Genomic DNA, 16189 nt, shown 5'->3' with positions numbered 1-16189 from the left:
AAGTCTATGAGAAGATGGGTGCATGCAGGGACTGAAATCAATGAGAAGATGGGTGGATGCAGAGGCTGAAGTCAATGAGAAGATGGGTAGATACAGCAACAGGTGTCGATGAGAAGATGGGTGGATGCAGATACTGAAGTCGATGAGAAGATGGGTGGAGGCTGCAACTGAATTCGATGAGAAAATGTGTGGATGCAGAAACTGAAGTCAATGAGAAGATGGGTGGATGCAGCAACTGGTGTTGATGAGAAGATGGGTGGATGCAGCAACTGAAGTCTCTGAGAAGATGGGTGCATGCAGAGACTGAAGACAATGAGAAGATGGGTGGATGCCACAACTGGTGTCGCTGAGAAGATGGGTGGATGCAGCATCTGCAGTCTATGAGAAGATGGGTGCATGCAGAGACTGAAATCAATGAGAAGATGGGTGGATGCAGAGACTGAAGTCAATGAGAAGATGGGTAGATGCAGCAACTGGTGTCGATGAGAAGATGGGCGGATGCAGAAACTGAAGTCAATGAGAAGGTGGGTGGATGCAGAAACTGAAGTCAATGAGAAGATGGGTCGATGCAGCAACTGATGTCAGTGAGAATATGGGTGGATGCAGAGACTGAGGTCAATGAGAAGATGGGTGGATGCAGCAACTGGTGTCGATGAGAAGATGGGCGGATGCAGAAACCTAAGTCGATGAGAAGATGGGTGGATGTAGAGACTGTAGTCAATGAGAAGATAGGTGGATGCAGCAACTGGTGTCGATGAGAAAATGGGTGGATACAGTCACTGAAGCCGATGAGAAGATGGGTGGATGCAGCAACTAAAATCAATGACAAGATGGGTGGATGCAGAGGCTGAAGTCAATGAGAAGATGGGTAGATACAGCAACAGGTGTCGATGAGAAGATACTGAAGTCAATGAGAAGATGGGTGGATGCAGACACTGAAGTCAATGAGAAGATGGTTGGATGCAGCAACTGATATCAATGATAATATGGGTGGATGCAGCAACTGAAGTCGATGAGAAGATCGGTGGATGCAGAAATTGAAGTCAATGAGAAGATGGGTGGATGCAGAGACTGAAGTCAAGGAGAAGATGGGTGGATGCAGAGACTGAAGTCAATGTTAATATGGGTGGATGCAGCAACTGGTGTCAATGAGAAGATGGGTGGAGGCAGCATCTGAAGTCTATGAGAAGATGGGTGCATGCAGGGACTGAAATCAATGAGAAGATGGGTGGATGCAGAGGCTGAAGTCAATGAGAAGATGGGTAGATACAGCAACAGGTGTCGATGAGAAGATGGGTGGATGCAGATACTGAAGTCGATGAGAAGATGGGTGGAGGCCGCAACTGAATTCGATGAGAAAATGTGTGGATGCAGAAACTGAAGTCAATGAGAAGATGGGTGGATGCAGCAACTGGTGTTGATGAGAAGATGGGTGGATGCAGCAACTGAAGTCTCTGAGAAGATGGGTGCATGCAGAGACTGAAGACAATGAGAAGATGGGTGGATGCCACAACTGGTGTCGCTGAGAAGATGGGTGGATGCAGCATCTGCAGTCTATGAGAAGATGGGTGCATGCAGAGACTGAAATCAATGAGAAGATGGGTGGATGCAGAGACTGAAGTCAATGAGAAGATGGGTAGATGCAGCAACTGGTGTCGATGAGAAGATGGGCGGATGCAGAAACTGAAGTCAATGAGAAGGTGGGTGGATGCAGAAACTGAAGTCAATGAGAAGATGGGTCGATGCAGCAACTGATGTCAGTGAGAATATGGGTGGATGCAGAGACTGAGGTCAATGAGAAGATGGGTGGATGCAGCAACTGGTGTCGATGAGAAGATGGGCGGATGCAGAAACCTAAGTCGATGAGAAGATGGGTGGATGTAGAGACTGTAGTCAATGAGAAGATAGGTGGATGCAGCAACTGATATCAATGATAATATGGGTGGATGCAGCAACTGAAGTCGATGAGAAGATCGGTGGATGCAGAAATTGAAGTCAATGAGAAGATGGGTGGATGCAGAGACTGAAGTCAAGGAGAAGATGGGTGGATGCAGAGACTGAAGTCAATGTTAATATGGGTGGATGCAGCAACTGGTGTCAATGAGAAGATGGGTGGAGGCAGCATCTGAAGTCTATGAGAAGATGGGTGCATGCAGGGACTGAAATCAATGAGAAGATGGGTGGATGCAGAGGCTGAAGTCAATGAGAAGATGGGTAGATACAGCAACAGGTGTCGATGAGAAGATGGGTGGATGCAGATACTGAAGTCGATGAGAAGATGGGTGGAGGCTGCAACTGAATTCGATGAGAAAATGTGTGGATGCAGAAACTGAAGTCAATGAGAAGATGGGTGGATGCAGCAACTGGTGTTGATGAGAAGATGGGTGGATGCAGCAACTGAAGTCTCTGAGAAGATGGGTGCATGCAGAGACTGAAGACAATGAGAAGATGGGTGGATGCCACAACTGGTGTCGCTGAGAAGATGGGTGGATGCAGCATCTGCAGTCTATGAGAAGATGGGTGCATGCAGAGACTGAAATCAATGAGAAGATGGGTGGATGCAGAGACTGAAGTCAATGAGAAGATGGGTAGATGCAGCAACTGGTGTCGATGAGAAGATGGGCGGATGCAGAAACTGAAGTCAATGAGAAGGTGGGTGGATGCAGAAACTGAAGTCAATGAGAAGATGGGTCGATGCAGCAACTGATGTCAGTGAGAATATGGGTGGATGCAGAGACTGAGGTCAATGAGAAGATGGGTGGATGCAGAGACTGAAATCATTGAGAAGATGGGTGGATGCAGAAGCTGAAGTCAATGAGAAGATGGTTTGATGCAGCAACTGAAGTCGTTGAGAAGATGTGTGGATGCAGAAAGTGAAGCCGATGAGAAGATGAGTCGATGCAGAAACTTGAGTCAATGAGAAGATGGGTGGATGCTGAAACTGAAGTCGATGAGTAGATGGGTAGATGAAGCATCTGGTGTCGATCAGAAGATTGGTGGATACAGTCACTGAAGTCGATGAGAAGATGGGTGAATGCAGAGACTGGTGTCGATGAGAAGATGGGTGGATGCAGAAACTGAGGTCGATGAGAAGATGGGAGATGCAGAAACTGAAGTCGATGAGAAGATGTGTGCATGCAGCAACTGATGTCAATGAGAAGATGGGTGGATGCAGAGACTGAAGTCCATGAGAAGATGGATGGATGCAGAGACTGAAGTCGATGAGAAGATGGGTGGATGCAGAAACTGAAGTCAATGAGAAGATGGGTGGATATAGTCACTAAAGTCAATGAGATGATGGGTGGATGCAGCAAGTGAACTCAATGAGTAGGTGGGTGGATGCAGAGACTGAAGTCAATGAGAAGAAGGGTAGATGCAGCAACTGGTGTCGATGAGAAGATGGGTGGGTGTAGAAACTGAAGGCGATGAGAAGATGTTTAGATGCAGCAACGCAAGTCGATGAGAAGATGGGTGGATGCTGAAACTGATGTCGATGAGAAGATGCGTGGATGCAGAGACTGAAGTCGATGAAAAGATGGCTGAAAGCAGAATCTGAAGTCAATGAGAAGATGGGTGGATGCAGCAACTGAAGTCGATGAGAAGATGGGTGCAAGCAGCAACTGAAGTCAATGAGAAGGTGGGTCGATGCAGAGACTGAAGTCAGTGAGAAGATGTGTAGGTGCAGCCGCTGGTGTCGATGAAAAGATGGGTGGGTGCAGAAACTGAAGTCGATGAGAAGATGGGTGGATGCAGCAACTGAAGTCGAGAAAATGGGTGGATGCAGAAACTGAAGTCAAGGAGAAGATGAGTGGATGCAGAGAGTGAAGTCTATGAGAAGATGGGTGCATGCAGAGACTGAAGTCAATGAGAAGATGGGTGGATGCAGAGACTGAAGTCAATGAGAATATGGGTGGATGCAGCATCTGGTGTCAATGAGAAGATGGGTGGAGGCAGTATCTGAAGTCTATGAGAAGATGGGTGCATGCAGGGCCTGAAATCAATGACAAGATGGGTGGATGCAGAGGCTGAAGTCAATGAGAAGATGGGTAGATACAGCAACAGGTGTCGATGAGAAGATACTGAAGTCAATGAGAAGATGGGTGGATGCAGACACTGAAGTCAATGAGAAGATGGTTGGATGCAGCAACTGATATCAATGATAATATGGGTGGATGCAGCAACTGAAGTCGATGAGAAGATCGGTGGATGCAGAAATTGAAGTCAATGAGAAGATGGGTGGATGCAGAGACTGAAGTCAAGGAGAAGATGGGTGGATGCAGAGACTGAAGTCAATGTTAATATGGGTGGATGCAGCAACTCGTGTCAATGAGAAGATGGGTGGAGGCAGCATCTGAAGTCTATGAGAAGATGGGTGCATGCAGGGACTGAAATCAATGAGAAGATGGGTGGATGCAGAGGCTGAAGTCAATGAGAAGATGGGTAGATACAGCAACAGGTGTCGATGAGAAGATGGGTGGATGCAGATACTGAAGTCGATGAGAAGATGGGTGGAGGCCGCAACTGAATTCGATGAGAAAATGTGTGGATGCAGAAACTGAAGTCAATGAGAAGATGGGTGGATGCAGCAACTGGTGTTGATGAGAAGATGGGTGGATGCAGCAACTGAAGTCTCTGAGAAGATGGGTGCATGCAGAGACTGAAGACAATGAGAAGATGGGTGGATGCCACAACTGGTGTCGCTGAGAAGATGGGTGGATGCAGCATCTGCAGTCTATGAGAAGATGGGTGCATGCAGAGACTGAAATCAATGAGAAGATGGGTGGATGCAGAGACTGAAGTCAATGAGAAGATGGGTAGATGCAGCAACTGGTGTCGATGAGAAGATGGGCGGATGCAGAAACTGAAGTCAATGAGAAGGTGGGTGGATGCAGAAACTGAAGTCAATGAGAAGATGGGTCGATGCAGCAACTGATGTCAGTGAGAATATGGGTGGATGCAGAGACTGAGGTCAATGAGAAGATGGGTGGATGCAGCAACTGGTGTCGATGAGAAGATGGGCGGATGCAGAAACCTAAGTCGATGAGAAGATGGGTGGATGTAGAGACTGTAGTCAATGAGAAGATAGGTGGATGCAGCAACTGGTGTCGATGAGAAAATGGGTGGATACAGTCACTGAAGCCGATGAGAAGATGGGTGGATGCAGCAACTAAAATCAATGACAAGATGGGTGGATGCAGAGGCTGAAGTCAATGAGAAGATGGGTAGATACAGCAACAGGTGTCGATGAGAAGATACTGAAGTCAATGAGAAGATGGGTGGATGCAGACACTGAAGTCAATGAGAAGATGGTTGGATGCAGCAACTGATATCAATGATAATATGGGTGGATGCAGCAACTGAAGTCGATGAGAAGATCGGTGGATGCAGAAATTGAAGTCAATGAGAAGATGGGTGGATGCAGAGACTGAAGTCAAGGAGAAGATGGGTGGATGCAGAGACTGAAGTCAATGTTAATATGGGTGGATGCAGCAACTGGTGTCAATGAGAAGATGGGTGGAGGCAGCATCTGAAGTCTATGAGAAGATGGGTGCATGCAGGGACTGAAATCAATGAGAAGATGGGTGGATGCAGAGGCTGAAGTCAATGAGAAGATGGGTAGATACAGCAACAGGTGTCGATGAGAAGATGGGTGGATGCAGATACTGAAGTCGATGAGAAGATGGGTGGAGGCCGCAACTGAATTCGATGAGAAAATGTGTGGATGCAGAAACTGAAGTCAATGAGAAGATGGGTGGATGCAGCAACTGGTGTTGATGAGAAGATGGGTGGATGCAGCAACTGAAGTCTCTGAGAAGATGGGTGCATGCAGAGACTGAAGACAATGAGAAGATGGGTGGATGCCACAACTGGTGTCGCTGAGAAGATGGGTGGATGCAGCATCTGCAGTCTATGAGAAGATGGGTGCATGCAGAGACTGAAATCAATGAGAAGATGGGTGGATGCAGAGACTGAAGTCAATGAGAAGATGGGTAGATGCAGCAACTGGTGTCGATGAGAAGATGGGCGGATGCAGAAACTGAAGTCAATGAGAAGGTGGGTGGATGCAGAAACTGAAGTCAATGAGAAGATGGGTCGATGCAGCAACTGATGTCAGTGAGAATATGGGTGGATGCAGAGACTGAGGTCAATGAGAAGATGGGTGGATGCAGCAACTGGTGTCGATGAGAAGATGGGCGGATGCAGAAACCTAAGTCGATGAGAAGATGGGTGGATGTAGAGACTGTAGTCAATGAGAAGATAGGTGGATGCAGCAACTGATATCAATGATAATATGGGTGGATGCAGCAACTGAAGTCGATGAGAAGATCGGTGGATGCAGAAATTGAAGTCAATGAGAAGATGGGTGGATGCAGAGACTGAAGTCAAGGAGAAGATGGGTGGATGCAGAGACTGAAGTCAATGTTAATATGGGTGGATGCAGCAACTGGTGTCAATGAGAAGATGGGTGGAGGCAGCATCTGAAGTCTATGAGAAGATGGGTGCATGCAGGGACTGAAATCAATGAGAAGATGGGTGGATGCAGAGGCTGAAGTCAATGAGAAGATGGGTAGATACAGCAACAGGTGTCGATGAGAAGATGGGTGGATGCAGATACTGAAGTCGATGAGAAGATGGGTGGAGGCTGCAACTGAATTCGATGAGAAAATGTGTGGATGCAGAAACTGAAGTCAATGAGAAGATGGGTGGATGCAGCAACTGGTGTTGATGAGAAGATGGGTGGATGCAGCAACTGAAGTCTCTGAGAAGATGGGTGCATGCAGAGACTGAAGACAATGAGAAGATGGGTGGATGCCACAACTGGTGTCGCTGAGAAGATGGGTGGATGCAGCATCTGCAGTCTATGAGAAGATGGGTGCATGCAGAGACTGAAATCAATGAGAAGATGGGTGGATGCAGAGACTGAAGTCAATGAGAAGATGGGTAGATGCAGCAACTGGTGTCGATGAGAAGATGGGCGGATGCAGAAACTGAAGTCAATGAGAAGGTGGGTGGATGCAGAAACTGAAGTCAATGAGAAGATGGGTCGATGCAGCAACTGATGTCAGTGAGAATATGGGTGGATGCAGAGACTGAGGTCAATGAGAAGATGGGTGGATGCAGAGACTGAAATCATTGAGAAGATGGGTGGATGCAGAAGCTGAAGTCAATGAGAAGATGGTTTGATGCAGCAACTGAAGTCGTTGAGAAGATGTGTGGATGCAGAAAGTGAAGCCGATGAGAAGATGAGTCGATGCAGAAACTTGAGTCAATGAGAAGATGGGTGGATGCTGAAACTGAAGTCGATGAGTAGATGGGTAGATGAAGCATCTGGTGTCGATCAGAAGATTGGTGGATACAGTCACTGAAGTCGATGAGAAGATGGGTGAATGCAGAGACTGGTGTCGATGAGAAGATGGGTGGATGCAGAAACTGAGGTCGATGAGAAGATGGGAGATGCAGAAACTGAAGTCGATGAGAAGATGTGTGCATGCAGCAACTGATGTCAATGAGAAGATGGGTGGATGCAGAGACTGAAGTCCATGAGAAGATGGATGGATGCAGAGACTGAAGTCGATGAGAAGATGGGTGGATGCAGAAACTGAAGTCAATGAGAAGATGGGTGGATATAGTCACTAAAGTCAATGAGATGATGGGTGGATGCAGCAAGTGAACTCAATGAGTAGGTGGGTGGATGCAGAGACTGAAGTCAATGAGAAGAAGGGTAGATGCAGCAACTGGTGTCGATGAGAAGATGGGTGGGTGTAGAAACTGAAGGCGATGAGAAGATGTTTAGATGCAGCAACGCAAGTCGATGAGAAGATGGGTGGATGCTGAAACTGATGTCGATGAGAAGATGCGTGGATGCAGAGACTGAAGTCGATGAAAAGATGGCTGAAAGCAGAATCTGAAGTCAATGAGAAGATGGGTGGATGCAGCAACTGAAGTCGATGAGAAGATGGGTGCAAGCAGCAACTGAAGTCAATGAGAAGGTGGGTCGATGCAGAGACTGAAGTCAGTGAGAAGATGTGTAGGTGCAGCCGCTGGTGTCGATGAAAAGATGGGTGGGTGCAGAAACTGAAGTCGATGAGAAGATGGGTGGATGCAGCAACTGAAGTCGAGAAAATGGGTGGATGCAGAAACTGAAGTCAAGGAGAAGATGAGTGGATGCAGAGAGTGAAGTCTATGAGAAGATGGGTGCATGCAGGGACTGAAATCAATGACAAGATGGGTGGATGCAGAGGCTGAAGTCAATGAGAAGATGGGTAGATACAGCAACAGGTGTCGATGAGAAGATACTGAAGTCGATGAGAAGATTGGTGGATGCAGACTGAAGTCAATGAGAAGATGGGTGGATGCAGACACTGAAGTCAATGAGAAGATGGTTGGATGCAGCAACTGATATCAATGAGAATATGGGTGGATGCAGCAACTGAAGTCGATGAGAAGATCGGTGGATGCAGAAATTGAAGTCAATGAGAAGATGGGTGGATGCAGAGACTGAAGTCAATGAGAATATGGTTGGATGCAGCAACTGGTGTCAATGAGAAGATGGGTGGAGGCAGCATCTGAAGTCTATGAGAAGATGGGTGCATGCAGGGACTGAAATCAATGAGAAGATGGGGGGATGCAGAGGCTGAAGTCAATGAGAAGATGGGTAGATACAGCAACAGGTGTCGATGAGAAGATGGGTGGATGCAGATACTGAAGTCGATGAGAAGATTGGTAGATGCAGACTGAAGTCAATGAGAAGATGGGTGGATGCAGCAACTGATGTCAATGAGAATATGGGTAGATGCAGCAACTGAAGTCGATGAGAAGATCGGTGGATAAAGAAATTGATGTCAATGAGAAGATGGGTGGATGCAGAGACTGAAGTCAATGAGAAGATGGGTGGATGCAGAAACTCAAGTCGCTGAGAAGATGGGTAGATGCAGCAACTGGTGTCAATGAGAAGTTGGGTGGATGCAGAAACTGAATTCGATGAGAAGATGGGTGGATGCAGCAACTGAAGTCAATGAGAAGATGGGTGAATGCAGCAACTGGTGTCGATGAAGATGGGTGGAAGCAGAAACTGAAAGAGAAGATGGGTGGATGCAGCAACTGAAGTCGATGAGAAGACGGGTGGATGCAGAGACTGAAATCATTGAGAAGATGGGTGGATGCAGAGGCTGAAGTCAATGAGAAGATGGTTTGATGCAGCAACTGAAGTCGTTGAGAAGATGGGTGGATGCTGAAACTGAAGTCGATGAGAAGATGGGTAGATGAAGCATCTGGTGTCGATCAGAAGATTGGTGGATACAAGTCACTGAATTCGATGAGAAGATGGGTGAATGCAGAGACTGGTGTCGATGAAAAGATGGGTGGAGGCAGAAACTGAGGTCGATGAGAAGATGCGAGATGCAGAAACTGAAGTCGATGAGAAGATGGGTGCATGCAGCAACTGATGTCAATGAGAAGATGGGTGGATGCAGAGACTGAAGTCCATGAGAAGCTGGATGGATGCAGAGACTGAAGTCGATGAGAAGATGGGTGGATGCAGAAACTGAAGTCAATGAGAAGATGGGTGGATATAGTCACTAAAGTCAATGAGAAGATGGGTGGATGCAGCAACTGAACTCAATGAGAAGGTGGGTGGATGCAGAGACTGAAGTCAATGAGAAGATGGGTAGATGCAGCAACTGGTGTCGATGAGAAGATGGGTGGGTGTAGAAACTGAAGGCGATGAGAAGATGTGTAGATGCAGCAACGCAAGTCGTTGAGAAGATGGGTGGATGCTGAAACTGATGTCGATGAGAAGATGGGTGGATGCAGAGACTGAAGTCGATGAAAAGATGGCTGAAAGCAGAATCTGAAGTCAATGAGAAGATGGGTGGATGCAGCAACTGAAGTCGATGAGAAGATGGGTGCATGCAGCAACTGAAGTCAATGAGAAGGTGGGTCGATGCAGAGACTGAAGTCAATGAGAAGATGGGTAGATGAAGCCGCTGGTGTCGATGAAAAGATGGGTGGGTGCAGAAACTGAAGTCGATGAGAAGATGGGTGGATGCAGCAACTGAAGTCGAGAAAATGGGTGGATGCAGAAACTGAAGTCAATGAGAAGATGAGTGGATGCAGAGAGTGAAGTCTATGAGAAGATGGGTGCATGCAGAGACTGAAGTCAATGAGAAGATGGGTGGATGCAGAGACTGAAGTCAATGAGAATATGGGTGGATGCAGCAACTGGTGTCAATGAGAAGATGGGTGGAGGCAGCATCTGAAGTCTATGAGAAGATGGGTGGATGCAGAGGCTGAAGTCAATGAGAAGATGGGTAGATACAGCAACAGGTGTTGATGAGAAGATACTGAAGTCGATGAGAAGATTCGTGGATGCAGACTGAAATCAATGAGAAGATGGGTGGATGCAGACACTGAAGTCAATGAGAAGATGGTTGGATGCAGCAACTGATATCAATGAGAATATGGGTGGATGCAGCAACTGAAGTCGATGAGAAGATCGGTGGATGCAGAAATTGAAGTCAATGAGAAGATGGGTGGATGCAGAGACTGAAGTCAATGAGAATATGGGTGGATGCAGCAACTGGTGTGAATGAGAAGATGGGTGGAGGCAGCATCTGAAGTCTATGAGAAGATGGGTGCATGCAGGGACTGAAATCAATGAGAAGATGGGTGGATGCAGAGGCTGAAGTCAATGAGAAGATGGGTAGATACAGCAACAGGTGTCGATGAGAAGATGGGTGGATGCAGATACTGAAGTCGATGAGAAGATTGGTGGATGCAGACTTAAGTCAATGAGAAGATGGGTGGATGCAGCAACTGATGTCAATGAGAATATGGGTAGATGCAGCAACTGAAGTCGATGAGAAGATCGGTGGATACAGAAATTGATGTCAATGAGAAGATGGGTGGATGCAGAGACTGAAGTCAATGAGAAGATGGGTGGATGCAGAAACTCAAGTCGCTGAGAAGATGGGTAGATGCAGCAACTGGTGTCAATGAGAAGTTGGGTGGATGCAGAAACTGAATTCGATGAGAAGATGGGTGGATGCAGCAACTGAAGTCAATGAGAAGATGGGTGAATGCAGCAACTGGTGTCGATGAGAAGATGGGTGGATGCAGTCACTGAAGTCGATGAGAAGATGGGTGGATGCAGCAACTGAAGTCGATGAGAAGATGGGTGCATGCAGCGACTGAATTGTATGAGAATATGGGTGGATGCAGCAACTGAAGTAAATGAGAAGATGGGTGGATGCTGCAACTGAATTCAATGAGAAGGTGGGTGGATGCAGAAACTGAAGTCAATGAGAAGATGGGTTGACGCAGCAACTGGTGTCGATGAGAAGATGGGTGGGTTTAGAAACAGAAGGCGATGAGAAGATGGGTGGATGCAGCAACTGAAGTCGATGAGAAGATGGGTGGATGCAGAATCTGATGTCGATGAGAAGATGGGTGGATGCAGAGACTGAAGTCGATGAGAAGATGGGTGGAAGCAGACACTGAAGTCAATGAGAAGATGTGTGGATGCAGCAACTGAAGTCGATGAGAAGATGGTGGATGCAGAGACTGAAGTGTATGAGAAGATGGTTGGATGTAGCAACTGAAGTCAATGAGAAGATGTGTGGAAGCAGCAACTGAAGTCAATGAGAAGGTGGGTGGATGCAGAGACAGAAGTCAATGAGAAGATGGGTGGATGCAGAGACTGAAGTCGATGAGAAGATGGGTGGATGCAGCAACTGAACTCAATGAGAAGATGGGTGGATGCAGAGACTGAAGTCAATGAGAAGATGGGTGGATGCAGCAACTTGTGTCGATGCGAAGATGGGTGGATGCAGCAACTGAAGTCTATGAGAAGTTGGGTGGATGCAGAAACTGAAGTCGATGAGGAGATGGGTGGATGCAGGAACTGAAGTCGATGAGAAGATGGGTAGATGAAGCAACTGGTGTCGATCAGAAGATTGGTGGATACAGTCACTGAAGTCGATGAGAAGATGCGTGAATGCAGAGACTGGTGTCGATGAGAAGATGGGTGGATGCAGAAACTGAGGTCGATGAGAAGATGGGAGGATGCAGAAACTGAAGTCGATGAGAAGATGGGTGCAGGCAGCAACTGATGTCAATGAGAAGATGGGTGGATGCAGAGACTGAAGTCCATGAGAAGATGGATGGATGCAGAGACTGAAGTCGATGAGAAGATGGGTGGATGCAGAAACTGAAGTCAATGAGAAGATGGGTGGATATAGTCACTAAAGTCAATGAGAAGATGGGTGGATGCAGCAAATGAACTCAATGAGAAGGTGGGTGGATGCAGAGACTGAAGTCAATGAGAAGATGGGTTGATGCAGCAACTGGTGTCGATGAGAAGATGAGTGGGTGTAGAAACTGAAGGCGATGAGAAGATGTGTGGATGCAGCAACGGAAGTCGATGAGAAGATGGTTGGATGCTGAAACTGATGTCGATGAGAAGATGGGTGGATGCAGAGACTGAAGTCGATGAAAAGATGGCTGAAAGCAGAATCTGAAGTCAATGAGAAGATGGGTGGATGCAGCAACTGAAGTCGATGAGAATATGGGTGCATGCAGCAACTGAAGTCAATGAGAAGGTGGGTCGATGCAGAGACTGAAGTCAATGAGAAGATGGGTACAGGCAGCAACTGGTGTCGATGAGAAGATGGGTGGGTGCAGAAACTGAAGTCGATGAGAAGATGGGTGGATGCAGCAACTGAAGTCGAGAAAATGGGTGGATGCAGAAACTGAAGTCAATTAGAAGATGAGTGGATGCAGAGAGTGAAGTCTATGAGAAGATGGGTGCATGCAGAGACTGAAGTCAATGAGAAGATGGGTGGATGCAGAGACTGAAGTCAATGAGAATATGGGTGGATGCAGCAACTGGTGTCAATGAGAAGATGGGTGGAGGCAGCATCTGAAGTCTATGAGAAGATGGGTGCATGCAGGGACTGAAATCAATGAGAAGATGGGTGGATGCAGAGGCTGAAGTCAATGAGAAGATGGGTCGATACAGCAACAGGTGTCGATGAGAAGATGGGTGGATGCAGATACTGAAGTTGATGAGAAGATTGGTGGATGCACACTGAAGTCAATGAGAAGATGGGTGGATGCAGCAACTGATGTCAATGAGAATATGGGTGGATGCAACAACTGAAGTCGATGAGAAGATCGGTGGATGCAGAAATTGATGTCAATGAGAAAATGGGTGGATGCAGAGACTGAAGTCAATGAGAAGATGGGTGGATGCAGAAACTCAAGTTGATGAGAAGATGGGTAGATGCAGCAACTGGTGTCGATGAGAAGTTGGGTGGATGCAGAAACTGAATTCGATGAGAAGATGGGTGGATGCAGCAACTGAAGTCAATGTGAAGATGGGTGAATGCAGCAACTGGTGTCGATGAGAAGATGGTTGGATACAGTCACTGAAGTCGATGAGAAGATGGGTGGATGCAGCAACTGAAGTCGATGAGAAGATGGGTGCATGCAGCGACTGAATTGTATGAGAATATGGGTGGATGCAGCAACTGAAGTCAATGAGAAGATGGGTGGATGCTGCAACTGAATTCAATGAGAAGGTGGGTGGATGCAGAAACTGATGTCAATGAGAAGATGGGTAGACGCAGCAACTGGTGTCGATGAGAAGATGGGTGGGTTTAGAAACTGAAGGCGATGAGAAGATGGGTGGATGCAGCAACTGAAGTCGATGAGAAAATGGGTGGAAGCAGAGACTGAAGTGTATGAGAAGATGGTTGGATGTAGCAACTGAAGTCAATGAGAAGATGTGTGGAAGCAGCAACTGAAGTCAATGAGAAGGTGGGTGGATGCAGAGACAGAAGTCAATGAGAAGATGGGTAGATACAGCAACTCGTGTCGATGAGAAGATGGGTGGGGGCAGAAACTGAAGTCGATGAGAAGATGGGTGGATGCAGCAACTGAAGTCGATGAGAAAATGGGTGGATGCAGAAACTGAAGTCAAAGAGAAGATGAGTGGATGCAGAGAGTGAAGTCTATGAGAAGATGGGTTCATGCAGAGACTGAAGTCAATGAGAAGATGGGTGGATGCAGAGACTGAAGTCAATGAGAATATGGGTGGATGCAGCAACTGGTGTCGATGAGAAGATGGGTGGATGCAGCATCTGAAGTCTATGAGAAGATGGGTGCATGCAGAGACTGAAATCAATGAGAGGATGGGTGGATGCAGAGGCTGAATTCAATGAGAAGATGGTTAGATGCAGCAACAGGTGTCGATGAGAAGATGGTGGATGCAGATACTGAAGTCGATGAGAAGATTGGTGGATGCAGACTGAAGTCAATGAGAAGATGGGTGGATGCAGAGACTGAAGTCAATGAGAAGATGGTTGGATGCAGCAACTGAAGTCGATGAGAAGATCGGTGGATGCAGAAATTGAAGTCAATGAGAAGATGGGTGGATGCAGACACTGAAGTCAATGAGAAGATGGGGGGATGCAGAAACTAAAGTCGATGAGAATATTGGTGGATGCAGCAACTGGTGTCGATGAGAAGAGGGGTCGATGCAGCAATTGAAGTTGATGAAAAGATGGGTGGATGCAGAAACTGAAGTCGATGAGAAGATGGGTGGATGCAGAGACTGAAGTCAATGGGAAGATGGGTAGATGCAGCAACTTGTGTCGATGAGAAGATGGGTGGATACAGTCACTGAAGTCGATGAGAAGATGGGTGGATGCAGCAACTGATGTTAACGAGAAGATGGGTGGATGCAGAAACTGAAGTCGATGAGAAGATGGGTGGATGCAGAAACTGAAGTCGATGAGAAGATGGGAGAATGCAGCAACTGAAGTCATTGAGAAGATGGGTGGATGCAGAGACTGAAGTCCATGAGAAGATGGGTGGATGCAGAGACTGAAGTCAATGAGAAGATGGGTAGATGCAGTAACTGGTGTCAATGAGAAGATGGGTGGATGCAGAAACTGAAGTCGAGGAGAAGATGGGTCGCTGCTGCAACTGAAGTCGATGAGAAAATGTGTGGATTCTGAAACTGAAGTCAATGTGAAGATGGGTGGATGCAGCAACTGGTGTCGATGAGAAGATGGGTGGATGCAGCAACTGGAGTCTATGAGAAGATGGGCGCATGCAGAGTCTAAAGTCAATGAGAAGATGGGTGGATGCAGCAACTGGTGTCGATGAGAAGATGGGTGGATGCAGCAACTGAAGTCTATGAGAAGTTGGGTGGATGGAGAGACTGAAGTCAATGAGAAGATGGGTAGATGCAGCAACTGGTGTTGATGAGAAGATGGGTGGATGCAGAAACTGAAGTCGATGAGAAGATGGGTGGATTCAGGAACTGAAGTCGATGAGAAGATGGGTGGATGCAGCAACTGAAGTCTATGAGAAGATGGGTGCATGCAGAGACTGAAGTCAATGAGAACATGGGTGGATGCAGAGACTGAAGTCAATGAGAAGAGGGGTGGATGCAGCAACTGGTATCGATGAGAAGATGGGTTGATGCAGCAACTGAAGTCTATGAGAAGATGGGTGGATGCAGCAACTGAACTCAATGAGAAGATGGGTGGATGCAGAGACTGAAGTCAATGAGAAGATGGGTGGATGCAGCAACTTGTGTCGATGCGAAGATGGGTGGATGCAGCAACTGAAGTCTATGAGAAGTTGGGTGGATGCAGAAACTGAAGTCGATGAGGAGATGGGTGGATGCAGGAACTGAAGTCGATGAGAAGATGGGTAGATGAAGCAACTGGTTTCGATCAGAAGATTGGTGGATACAGTCACTGAAGTCGATGAGAAGATGCGTGAATGCAGAGACTGGTGTCGATGAGAAGATGGGTGGATGCAGAAACTGAGGTCGATGAGAAGATGGGAGGATGCAGAAACTGAAGTCGATGAGAAGATGGGTGCAGGCAGCAACTGATGTCAATGAGAAGATGGGTGGATGCAGAGACTGAAGTCCATGAGAAGATGGATGGATGCAGAGACTGAAGTCGATGAGAAGATGGGTGGATGCAGAAACTGAAGTCAATGAGAAGATGGGTGGATGCAGCAACTGAAGTCGATGAGAAGATGGGTAGAGGCAGCAACTGGTGTCGATGAGAAGATGGGTGGGTGCAGAAACTGAAGTCGATGAGAAGATGGGTGGATGCAGCAACTGAAGTCGAGAAAATGGGTGGATGCAGAAACTGAAGTCAATTAG

The sequence above is a fragment of the Mobula birostris genome, chromosome 9 (genome assembly GCF_030028105.1).
Source record: "Mobula birostris isolate sMobBir1 chromosome 9, sMobBir1.hap1, whole genome shotgun sequence".
Lineage (NCBI taxonomy): Eukaryota > Metazoa > Chordata > Chondrichthyes > Myliobatiformes > Myliobatidae > Mobula > Mobula birostris.
The sequence above is the reverse complement of the archived record's forward strand: the minus strand, read 5'-3'. Positions refer to the sequence as shown.